This window comes from Nerophis ophidion, linkage group LG18 (assembly GCF_033978795.1).
Source record: "Nerophis ophidion isolate RoL-2023_Sa linkage group LG18, RoL_Noph_v1.0, whole genome shotgun sequence".
NCBI lineage: Eukaryota > Metazoa > Chordata > Actinopteri > Syngnathiformes > Syngnathidae > Nerophis > Nerophis ophidion.
Window position 1 is genome coordinate 10694395 of NC_084628.1, and position 12007 is coordinate 10706401.

General features: G+C 43.1%; 1 protein-coding gene across 1 annotated transcript in view; it reads left to right on the forward strand.

The window, feature by feature from the left end:
• Positions 1-12007, forward strand: part of ets1 (v-ets avian erythroblastosis virus E26 oncogene homolog 1) — a 146775-nt gene that overhangs the window by 60664 nt on the left and 74104 nt on the right. The gene's annotated exons all lie outside the window — the stretch shown is intronic.

Below are 12007 nucleotides of genomic sequence, written 5' to 3' on the forward strand. Positions count from 1 at the left end.
AATGATCCATTTTAATAGCTACGGCAGTATCATTTAGCAGTTAGCATTCCATGACCCACAATGCACTTCTGCCATGACCCTCCCCCACCGAATTCTTATTGGTTGACGTGTGTGTGACGATTGTTGACATTTTCTTGGTCTCTTCCGCGAATGAGATAAATAATATTATCTGATATTGTGTAATCTGCAGTACATTATTTCCTTTTCGGTGCCATTTTTGTTCAACCCTTCTCAGTTTTATAAGTTACCGCCAACGATGAAATGATCCATTTTAATAGCTACGGCAGTATCATTTAGCAGTTAGCATTCCATGACCCACAATGCACTTCTGCCATGACCCTCCCCCGCCGAATTCTTATTGGTTGACGTGTGTGTGACGATTGCTGACATTTTCTTCGTCTCTTCCGCGAATGAGATAAATAATATTATTTGATATTGTGTAATCTGCAGTACATGATTTCCTTTTTGGTGCCATTTTTGTTCAACCCTTCTCAGTTTTATAAGTTAACGCCAACGATGAAATGATCCATTTTAATAGCTACGGGAGTATCATTTAGCAGTTAGCATTCCATGACCCACAATGCACTTCTGCCATGACCCTCCCCCGCCGAATTCTTATTGGTTGACGTGTGTGTGACGATTGCTGACATTTTCTTGGTCTCTTCCGCGAAAGAGATAAATAATATTATTTGATATTTTACGGTAATGTGCTAATAATTTCACACATAAGTCGCTCCGAAGTATATGTCGCACCCCCGGCTAAACTATGATAAAAACTGTGATTTATAGTCCGATAGATATATTGGTTTTTAAAATAAAAAAAATTATCAAAATGGCCCCCACTCGCTTTTAATTTTTCAGTGTGCGGCCCTCAGTGGGAAAAAAAAGTTTGGACACCCCTGCTATAGAGAGAGGCTGCTAGAGTATTCTGTGGAACCATCCCAGGTATTAGTCAGCCACGCCATTAAAAACTCTAATGGGTGCCCCGAGGCTCCAAAGAATGCAGGCCGCTCCTTTTAAGAACAGCTACGAGGGAGTTCATTAACAGAAAACAAAGACGTCCACTCAGAAGGACGGACTGACTGATATGAAGTGCCGCCGTGCACCCCCCACCACCACCGGGCCCCCACCCCGCTGTGAGAGGGCAGAGCGTCCCTCCTCCGACCACAGCCTCCTCCTTTCCCAAACGAGGCTCCTATCTGGCCAGTGAAACCTGATCCACAGGCTGGCTAATGGAAGCGGTGAAGTAGCGCAGCTTTGACGATCCATACGTGATCAATACCCCAGGGCGGTCCGTCTGCCTCCATCTCCATTTAGGAATGCACGCCAGCAACCAGCGCCCGCTCGCCCCTATTGACGTTTGCCATGATGCCTTTTAAGACTAGCTCGACGACGACGACCATGTGGGATGGGAACAATATGAATGTTCCCGTAAACCAATGTTTTTCAACCACTGTGCCGCGGCACACTAGTGTGCCATTAGATCAGGGGTCGGGAAACTTTTTGGCTGAGAGAGCCATGAAAGCCAAATATTTAAAAATGTATTTCAGTGAGAGCCATATCATATTTTTTTTAACACTGAATACAACTAAGTGTGTGCATTTTTAAGTAAGACCAACATTTTTAGAGTATGATAAGTATTTTATTCTTTTTAATAACATTGTTATTCTGAAGCTAACCAATAATAAATAAAATGTCATGTCTGTTGATCATGTTTTTGTTTGGCCATGTGCTGTTTGTCTTTTGGACTCTTTAAGTTCCTTTTTTTTTCCACTCCCTTGTCTGGTTTCCTCGGTTACTCATTTTGTCCACCTGTCTCTGGTGGACAAAATGCCCGCTCACCTGCTTCCCGAGCACTAATCAGAGGCAGTGTTTAAGCTCGTCTTTGCCAGTCAGTCGCCCTGGCGTCAATGTGATCTTTTCTTGCTCTGTGTTGACTTGTTTCATGCCTTGCCATAGTTTCGAGCTTCATGCCATGCCAAGTAAGTTTTGTTTGATTTATGTTCATAGTCTGTTTATGCATTAGCTTTGTTCCTTAGCCCAAGTTGTGCCTCCGCTGTTAGCGATTTTTGTTTGTATATTTTTTTTAGTTTAAATTAAATCATGTTTTTACCTAAATGCCATGTCCCGAGTAGTCCGTCTGCCTTCCTGGGGGAATGACCCTGCAGCAAGCTGCGATCCCCCCCCCTATCTGACATAAAATACTTCTTACCATTAATGCGACTTCTTGAACAGGTGCGGTAGAAAACGTATGGATGGATTTAAATGCATTAGAATGTTTTATATTTTGCACGTTATTTTTAGCACTTTGATTACCAGCGAAATCATTCATAATTATCGTGTTAAGCAATGTCAGCTAAAATTTATCTGAGAGCCAGATGCAGTCATCAAAAGAGCCACATCTGGCTCTAGAGCCATTGCTTCCCTACCCCTGCGTTAGATATTGTCTGGTGTGCCGTGGGAAATGATGCAACTTCACCTAATTCAGGGGTCAGCAACCCAAAATGTTGAAAGAGCCATATTGGACCAAAAATACAAAAACAAATCTGTCTGGAGCTGCAAAAAATTAAAAGCCATATTACATACAGATAAGTGAGTCATGAGATATAAATTGAAAGGAAACTAAATGAGCTCAAATATAGCTACAAATGAAGCATAGTGATGCAATATATACATATAGCTAGCCTAAATAGCATGTTAGCATCGATTAGCCGACCCCTGACCTAATTGGTCCCCAAAATTTTTTTTTTTGCAAATTAACAATTATAATCTGCAAATAGCCTAAATAGCATGTTAGCATCGATTAGCGTACAGTCATGCAGTGACCAAATATGTCTGAATAGCACACTCCGCATAAGTCAATAACATCAACAAAACTCACCTTTGTACATTCATGCACAACGTTATAAGTTTGGTGGACAAAATGAGTCAGAACAAGAAGTGGCATAAATCACGTCTTAGAAAGTCGGAGAAAGTTATGCATGTAAACAAACTAGGGTGTGTTCAAGGAGCGCCGAAATTAGTAGGACAAAACGGCGCTTGCCAAATACTCGGATCAGTGAAGCATGTTTAATATAAACTGTGTGCTTTATAGCAATTAGGCAGGTTCGTGTCACGTTTGTCCTCCTACAGAAACCACATTAAAAGAAAAAATATGTTTTTTTCCCCTCATCATTCCATTTTTCATATATTTTTGAAAAAGCTCCAGCGAGCCACTAGGGCGGCGCTAAAGAGCCGCGGGTTGCCGACCCCTGACCTAATTGGTCCCAAAAAATATTTTTTTTGCAAATGAACAATTATAATCTGCAAATAGCCTAAATAGCATGTTAGCATCGATTAGCTTACAGTCATGCGGTGACCAAATATGTCTGATTAGCACACTCCACATATCAATAACATCAACAAAACTCACCTTTGTACATTCATGCGCAACGTTATAAGTTTGGTGGACAAAATGAGACAGAACAAGAAGTGGCATAAATCACGTCTTAGAAAGTCGGAGAAAGTTATGCATGTAAACAAACTAGGGTGTGTTCAAGGAGCGCCAAAATTAGCAGGACAAAATGGCGCTCGCCAAATACTCGAATCAGTGAAGCATGTTTAATATAAAAAGTGTGCTTTATAACAACTAGGAAGGTTCGTGTCATGTTTGTCCTCCTACAGAAACCACATTAAAAGTAAAAATATGTTTTTTCCCCCTCATCATTCCATTTTTCATATATTTTTGAAAAAGCTCCAGCGAGCCACTAGGGCGGCGCTAAAGAGCCGCGGGTTGCCGACCCCTGACCTAATTGGTCCCAAAAAATATTTTTTTTGCAAATGAATAATTATAATCTGCAAATAGCCTAAATAGCATGTTAGCATCGATTAGCTTACAGTCATGCAGTGACCAAATATGTCTGATTAGCACACGCCACATATCAATAACATCAACAAAACTCACCTTTGTACATTCATGCGCAACGTTATAAGTTTGGTGGACAAAATGAGACAGAACAAGAAGTGGCATAAATCACGTCTTAGAAAGTCGGAGAAAGTTATGCATGTAAACGAACTAGGGTGAGTTCAAGGAGCGCCAAAATTAGTAGGACAAAACGGCGCTTGCCAAATACTCGAATCAGTGAAGCATGTTTGATATAAAAAGTGTGCTTTATAACAACTAGGAAGGTTCGTGTCATGTTTGTCCTCCTACAGAAACCACATTAAAAGAAAAAATATGTTTTTTTCCCCTCATCATTCCATTTTTCATATATTTTTGAAAAAGCTCCAGCGAGCCACTAGGGCAGCGCTAAAGACTTAATTGGTCCCCAAAAATATTTTTTTTGCAAATGAACAATTATAATCTGCAAATAGCCTAAATAGCATGTTAGCATCGATTAGCTTACAGTCATGCAGTGACCAAATATGTCTGATTAGCACACTCCACATATTAATAACATCAACAAAACACACCTTTGTACATTCATGCACAACATTATGAGTTTGGTGGACAAAATGAGACAGAACAAGAAGTGGCATAAATCACGTCTTAGAAAGTCGAAGAAAGTTATGCATGTAAACAAACTAGGATGAGTTCAAGGAGCGCCAAAAATAGCAGGACAAAACGGCGCTCGCCAAATACTCGAATCAGTGAAGCATGTTTAATATAAAAAGTGTGCTTTATAACAATTAGGAAGGTTTGTGTCATGTTTGTCCTCCTACAGAAACCACATTAAAAGAAAAAATATGTTTTTTTCCCCTCATCATTCCATTTTTCATATATTTTTGAAAAAGCTCCAGCGAGCCACTAGGGCGGCGCTAAAGAGCCGCGGGTTGCCGACCCCTGACCTAATTGGTCCCAAAAAATATTTTTTTTGCAAATGAACAATTATAATCTGCAAATAGCCTAAATAGCATGTTAGCATCGATTAGCTTACAGTCATGCAGTGACCAAATATGTCTGATTAGCACGCTCCACTTATCAATAACATCAACAAAACTCACTTTTGTACATTCATGCACAACGTTATAAGTTTGGTGGACAAAATGAGACAGAACAACAAGTGGCATAAATCACGTCTTAGAAAGTCAGAGAAAGTTATGCATGTAAACAAACTAGGGTGAGTTCAAGGCGCGCCAAAATTAGTGGGACAAAACGGCGCTCGCCAAATACTCGAATCAGTGAAGCATGTTTAGTATAAAAAGTGTGCTTTCTAACAATTAGGGAGGTTCGTGTCATGTTTGTCCTCCTACAGAAACCAAATTAAAAGAAAAAATGTTTTTTTCCCCCTCATCATTCCATTTTTCATATATTTTTGAAAAAGCTCCAGCGAGCCACTAGAGTTGCCGACCCCTGACCTAATTGGTCCCCAAAAATATTTTTTGTGCCAATGAATAATCATAATCTGCAAATACTGTGCCGTTCCTTAGTGTCCGTGCTGTGTAGAACTTGGCTGTAGAACTGTGATCCCAGTATGCAGACCACATCGTGCAGGTAAAAAAAGGTATGTAACGCTTAAGCCAAAAATGAACAAAAGGAAAAGGCAATAAAGCATAGGGATGGCTATGTAAAACGAGATTAAAACTGAACTGGTTTCAAAGTAAACAAAAACAGAATGCTGGACGACAGCAAAAACTTGCAGCGTGTGGAGCACAGACGGACGGCATCCACAAAGTACATCCGTGCATGACATTGCAATCAACAATGTCTCCACAAAGAAGAATAGCAACAACTTCAATAGCCTTGCTTGCTAACGCAAAACAGGTGCGGGGAATAGCTCTCAAAGGAAGACATAAAACTGCTACAGGAAAACACCAAAATAAGAGGAACTAAAGCACTACACACAGGAAAACACAAACAAACTCAAAATAAGGCACGAGGAGGACCTGGTGGAGTTTCATCTTTTAAAAGTTTTCTGCTGGTGATGTGCCTCCGTATTTTTAAATGGGAAAAAAAAGTGCCTTGTCTCAAAAAAGGTTGAAAAACACTGCCGGAAACCTCCCGAGAGCCAACGTCCTTTGCAGTGGACATGTGTGTGTTTTCCATCCATCCATTTCCTACCGCTTATTCCCTTTTGGGGTGGCGGGGGGCGCTGGCGCCTATCTCAGCTACAATCGGGCGGAAGGCGGGGCACACCCTGGACAAGTCGCCACCTCATCGCAGGGCCAACACAGATAGACAACATTCACACAATAGGGCCAATTTAGTGTTGCCAATCAACCTATCCCCAGGTGCATGTCTTTGGAAGTGGGAGGAAGCCGGAGTACCCGGAGGGAACCCACGCATTCACGGGGAGAACATGCAAACTCCACACAGAAAGAGACCGAGCCTGGATTTGAACCCAGGACTGCAGGACCTTTGTATTGTGAGGCAGACGCACTAACCCCTCTCCCACCGTGAAGCCCATGTGTGTGTTTTTTCTTTTTTTTTTTTTTTTTTTTTAGAAATGTTTTAAAACAACGATGTCCACTGCACAAGACGCTTGTTGTGAGGACGTTATTGTTCCTCCAGTCCGGAGATAATGACGTTACGTCCTGTGATCTTTCACTTTCTGAATACTCGTGCTTGGCTCAAACCTCAGTTTTTGGTTTTTTTTTTTTTTTTAGCAACTAGATTTCCTGGAAGAATCTTTGTTCCTCATTTCTCAAGAGGACAACAACAACACAACAACCCAGAATTTGAACACTTTTTGATTATTCACGGAGAGATCAGTATCAGTTATTAGTAGAAGTCTTTTTTTCCTCTTTAAACCAACCACCAGTCACGTTTCTGCTGGTATTCCTAGAAAAATACTAAAAAAAACGTTTATTTTTTTCCCCCTCATTTGATTACCTTTATTTCTTCTTTTAGCACCTTTACGATTGCGTACTCCTGTTGTTTACTGTAGTGCTTGTTAATCATGCAGCAATTATAGTATTAGTCATCACAATTGGCATACAAAAGAAGGTATGGCTCAGGTATGTTTGCACAGTCACCCTGACACCAAGTCTGCAGTTTGCATACGACTACGTCACAGATGGGAATCTTGCAACGTGTGATTCGATTCAGAATGGATTATCAGTGCCAAAAAAAAAAAAAAAGAATCATTACTTATTTCGGCTACTTACATGTGTGAACGTATTCCAAAAAAAGGTATTTTTCTTTTTCTATTTTAAATCTTAAGTACAATGGGGCAAAAAAGTATTTAGTCAGCCACCGATTGTGCAAGTTCTCCCACTTAAAATGATGACAGAGGTCTGTAATTTTCATCATAGGTACACTTCAACTGTGAGAGCAAAAATCCAGGAATTCACGTTGTAGGAATTTTAAAGAATTTATTTGTAATTTCCGGTAAAATCCGGTTTGGTGGCCACGGGATTAGGTCTCTGCTTTTTGCAGATGATGTAGTCCTGATGGCTTCATCTGGCCGGGATCTTCAGCTCTCACTGGATCGGTTCGCAGCCGAGTGTGAAGTGACCGGAATGAGAATCAGCACCTCCAAGTCCGAGTCCATGGTTCTCGCCCGGAAAAGGGTGGAGTGCCATCTCCGGGTTGGGGAGGAGACCCTCCCCCAAGTGGAGGAGTTCAAGTACCTAGGAGTCTTGTTCACGAGTGGGGGAAGAGTGGATCGTGAGATCGACAGGCGGATCGGTGCGGCGTCTTCAGTAATGCGGACTTTGTATCAATCCGTTGTGGTGAAGAAGGAGCTGAGCCGGAAGGCAAAGCTCTCAATTTACCGGTCGATCTACGTTCCCATCCTCACCTATGGTCATGAGCTTTGGGTTATGACCGAAAGGATAAGATCACGGGTACAAGCGGCCGAAATGAGTTTCCTCCGCCGGGTGGCGGGGCTCTCCCTTAGAGATAGGGTGAGAAGCTCTGTCATCCGGGAGGAACTCAACGTAAAGCCGCTGCTCCTCCACATCGAGAGGAGCCAGATGAGGTGGTTCGGGCATCTGGTCAGGATGCCACCCGAACGCCTCCATAGGGAGGTATTTAGGGCACGTCCAGCTGGTAGGAGGCCACGGGGAAGACCCAGGACACGTTGGGAAGACTATTTCTCCCGGCTGGCCTGGGAACGCCTCGGGATCCCCTGGGAAGAGCTAGACGAAGTGGCTGGAGATAGGGAAGTCTGGGCTTCCCTGCTTAGGCTGCTGCCCCCGCGACCCGACCTCGTATAAGCGGAAGATGATGGATGAATGGATGGATATTTGTAACTTATAAGTATTTGGTCAACCATTCAAAGCTCTCACTGATGGAAGGAGGTTGTTGCTTAAAATCTCACGATACATGGCCCCATTCATTCTTTCCTTAAAGGGGAACATTATCACAATTTCAAAAGGGTTAAAAACAATAAAAATCAGTTCCCAGTGGCTTGTTGTATTTTTTGAATTTTTTTTCAAAATTTTACCGGTCCCGGAATATCCCTAAAAAAGCTTTAAAGTGCCTTTTTCTCGCTCTCTGTGAAGACACTATCCATTTCCCTGTGACGTCACACAGTGCTGCCAATGTAAACAAACAATGGTGAATAGCACAGCAAGATATAGCGACATTAGCTCGGATTCAGACTCGGATTTCAGCGGTTTAAGCGATTTAACAGATTACGCATGTTTTGAAACGAATGGTTGGAGTATGAAAGTATTGCAGAAGAAACTGAAGCTATTGAGCGAATAGCTATTGACGCTATTCATAGCCATAGCATGGCCGAATAGCTGCGTTAGCATCGCCGGTAAAATGTGCGGACCAAACGATCAGGACTTTCGCATCTTGTGACACTGGAGCAACTTAAATCCGTCGATTGGTAAGTGTTTGTTTCGCATTAAATGTTGGTGGAAGGAAATATAATATAGTTGCAAATGCATCTGCAGGTTATCCATACATCTCTGTGCCATGTCTGCTTTAGCACTGCCGGTAAATAGCATGTTAGCATCGATTAGCTGGCAGTCACGCCGCGACCAAATATGTCGGATTAGCACATAAGTCAACAACATCAACAAAACTCACCTTTGTGATTTCGTTGACTTTATCGTTGCAAATGCATCTGCAGGTTATCCATACATCTCTGTGCCATGTCTGTCATCGCCGGTAAAATGTGCAGACACTCCGGCACATACACTGGGGTCTGGTGGCAGATTTCTTGCCACTTTCGCATCTTCGGGCCAGTGGTGCAACTTGAATCCCTCCCTGTTACTGTTGTTACACCCTCCGACAACACGCCGACGAGGCATGATGTCTCCAAGGTTCTAAAAAATAGTCGAAAAAACGAAAAATAACAGAGCTGAGACCCGGTGTTTGCAATGTGTTGAAAATGAAAACCTCGGTTACGTCACGTTCTGACGTCATCGCCAAAAGAGCCATAAACAGAAAGGCGTTTAATTCACCAAAATTCACCCATTTAGAGTTCGGAAATCGGTTAAAAAAATATATGGTCTTTTTCTGCATCATCAAGGTATTTATTGACGCTTACATAGATCTGGTGATAATGTTCCCCTTCAACACAGATCAATCATCCTGTCCCCTTAGCAGAAAAAACACCCCCAAAGCATGATGTTTCCACCCCCATGCTTCACAGTAGGCATGGTGTTCTTGGGATGCAACTCAGTATTCTTCTTCCTCCAAACACGACGAGTTGAGTTTATACCAAAATGGATTCATTGATGATACCGCAGAGGGTTGGGAGAATGTCATGTGGTCAGATGAAACCAAAATACAACTTTTTGGTATAAACTCAACTCGAGCAGTGAGCAGCAGCGGGGGCCGCGCCCGGGAATCATTTTTGGTAATTTAACCCCCAATTCCAAAAGCTTGATGCCGAGTGTCAAGCAGTGAGGTAATGGGTTCTATTTTTATAGTCTTTGGTATGACTCACGACCTACCGATTTTAAGGCGGACACTAACCGCTAGGCCACTGATGTAAACTTATATAAACGTACTTAGGAGATTAAATTTTTGGCACCCCTTTAGTTTGTGTTTGAAATCCTCTGTAAGACATGCTATCATGCATGTAATACGAATATCTTCTTTGGTTTACATTCGTTTGACAAAAAAAAAACAATGACTTGTGGGCAATTGGTTGCTAAATCCCACCAGTTTTGCTTGACTGCGGCCATGTTTTAGAACCAGTTTTGCTTAAACTTTACACACGAGTGCTCGTTAGTCCCTTTAAAAGTGTGTACCAAATTCGGTGACGATTGGTCGAGGCCCCCTAAAGTTACAGTGGGTGTCTTGCGGAGCTGTGTGAGAAATTCCAAGTCAGTCTGACCTGACACGGCCGACTACTTTGTGTTGAATTTGTCAAAAAACTGGCTCTGGTAACACAGACGGAACACATGTTTTCACAGATTTTCAGGAGTGAGCTTACACAAATACATACTGACAGGAAGTATTGATATACATCCACACTGATTAAAAGTGTTGCTATAAAAATACCATGCACAAAGAAAAAGTAACTTTTTGGGGTGTTTGTACACTTGATTTTAACACCTATACATCTAAAAAACGTAGAACTGTGATCTGAAGAAGTTTGAAAATACAAAAAGTGCATTGTGGAATTTGCCTTCCAGGGGGTTCTTCGGACCGCTTTATTGTTTTACATTTTTATTATAGTATTTTTTAGAATGGGCCGGAGGCCATTAACAAATTAGCTGGGGGCCACAAATGGCCCTCGGGCCCACAATTTTGACATGGCTTTTTTTTTTTTTTTTTTCTTCTTTGTCATGAAAAAGGGAGGTTTTAGTGGTTGGTGCACTAATTGTAAGTGTATATTGTGTTTTTTATGTTGATTTAATTAAGAGGGTTGGACTCCGCCAAGGCTATCCTTTGTCACCGATTCTGTTCATAACTTTTATGGACAGAATTTCTAGGCGCAGTCAAGGCGTTGAGGAGTTCCGGTTTGGTGACCGCAGGAGTAGGTCTCTGCTTTTTGCAGATGATGTGGTCCTGATGGCTTCATCTGACCGGGATCTTCAGCTCTCGCTGGATCGGTTCGCAGCCGAGTGTGAAGCGACCGGAATGAGAATCAGCACCTCCAAGTCCGAGTCCATGGTTCTCGCCCGGAAAAGGGTGGAATGCCATCTCCGGGTTGGGGAGGAGACCCTGCCCCAAGTGGAGGAGTTCCAGTACCTAGGAGTCTTGTTCACGAGTGAGGGAAGAGTGGATCGCGAGATCGACAGGCGGATTGGTGCGGCGTCTTCAGTAATGCGGACGTTGTACCGATCCGTTGTGGTGAAGAAGGAGCTGAGCCGGAAGGCAAAGCTCTCAATTTACCGGTCGATCTACGTTCCCATCCTCACCTATGGTCATGAGCTTTGGGTCATGACCGAAAGGATAAGATCACGGGTACAAGCGGCCGAAATGAGTTTCCTCCGCCGGGTGGCGGGGCTCTCCCTTAGAGATAGGGTGAGAAGCTCTGCCATCCGGGAGGAGCTCAAAGTAAAGCCACTGCTCCTTCACATCGAGAGGAGCCAGATGAGGTGGTTCGGGCATCTGGTCAGGATGCCACCCGAACGCCTCCCTAGGGAGGTGTTTAGGGCACGTCCAACCGGTAGGAGGCCACGGGGAAGACCCAGGACACGTTGGGAAGACTATGTCTCCCGGCTGGCCTGGGAACGCCTCGGGATCCCCCGGGAAGAGCTAGACGAAGTCGCTGGGGAGAGGGAAGTATGGGTTTCCCTGCTTAGGCTGTTGCCCCCGCGACCCGACCTCGGATAAGCGGAAGATGATGGATGGATGGATGGATGGATGGATTTAATTAAAAAAAATATATATATATCCATCCATCCATCCATCCATTTCCTTCCGCTTATTCCCTTTCGGGGTCGCGGGGGGCGCTGGCGCCTATCTCAGCTACAATCGGGCGGAAGGCGGGGTACACCCTGGACAAGTCGCCACCTCATCGCAGGGCCAACACAAATAGACAGACAACATTCACACTCACATTCACACACTAGGGCCAATTTAGTGTTGCCAATCAACCTATCCCCAGGTGCATGTCTATATATATATATATTTATTTCCATCCATCCATCCATTTTCTACCGCTTATTCCCT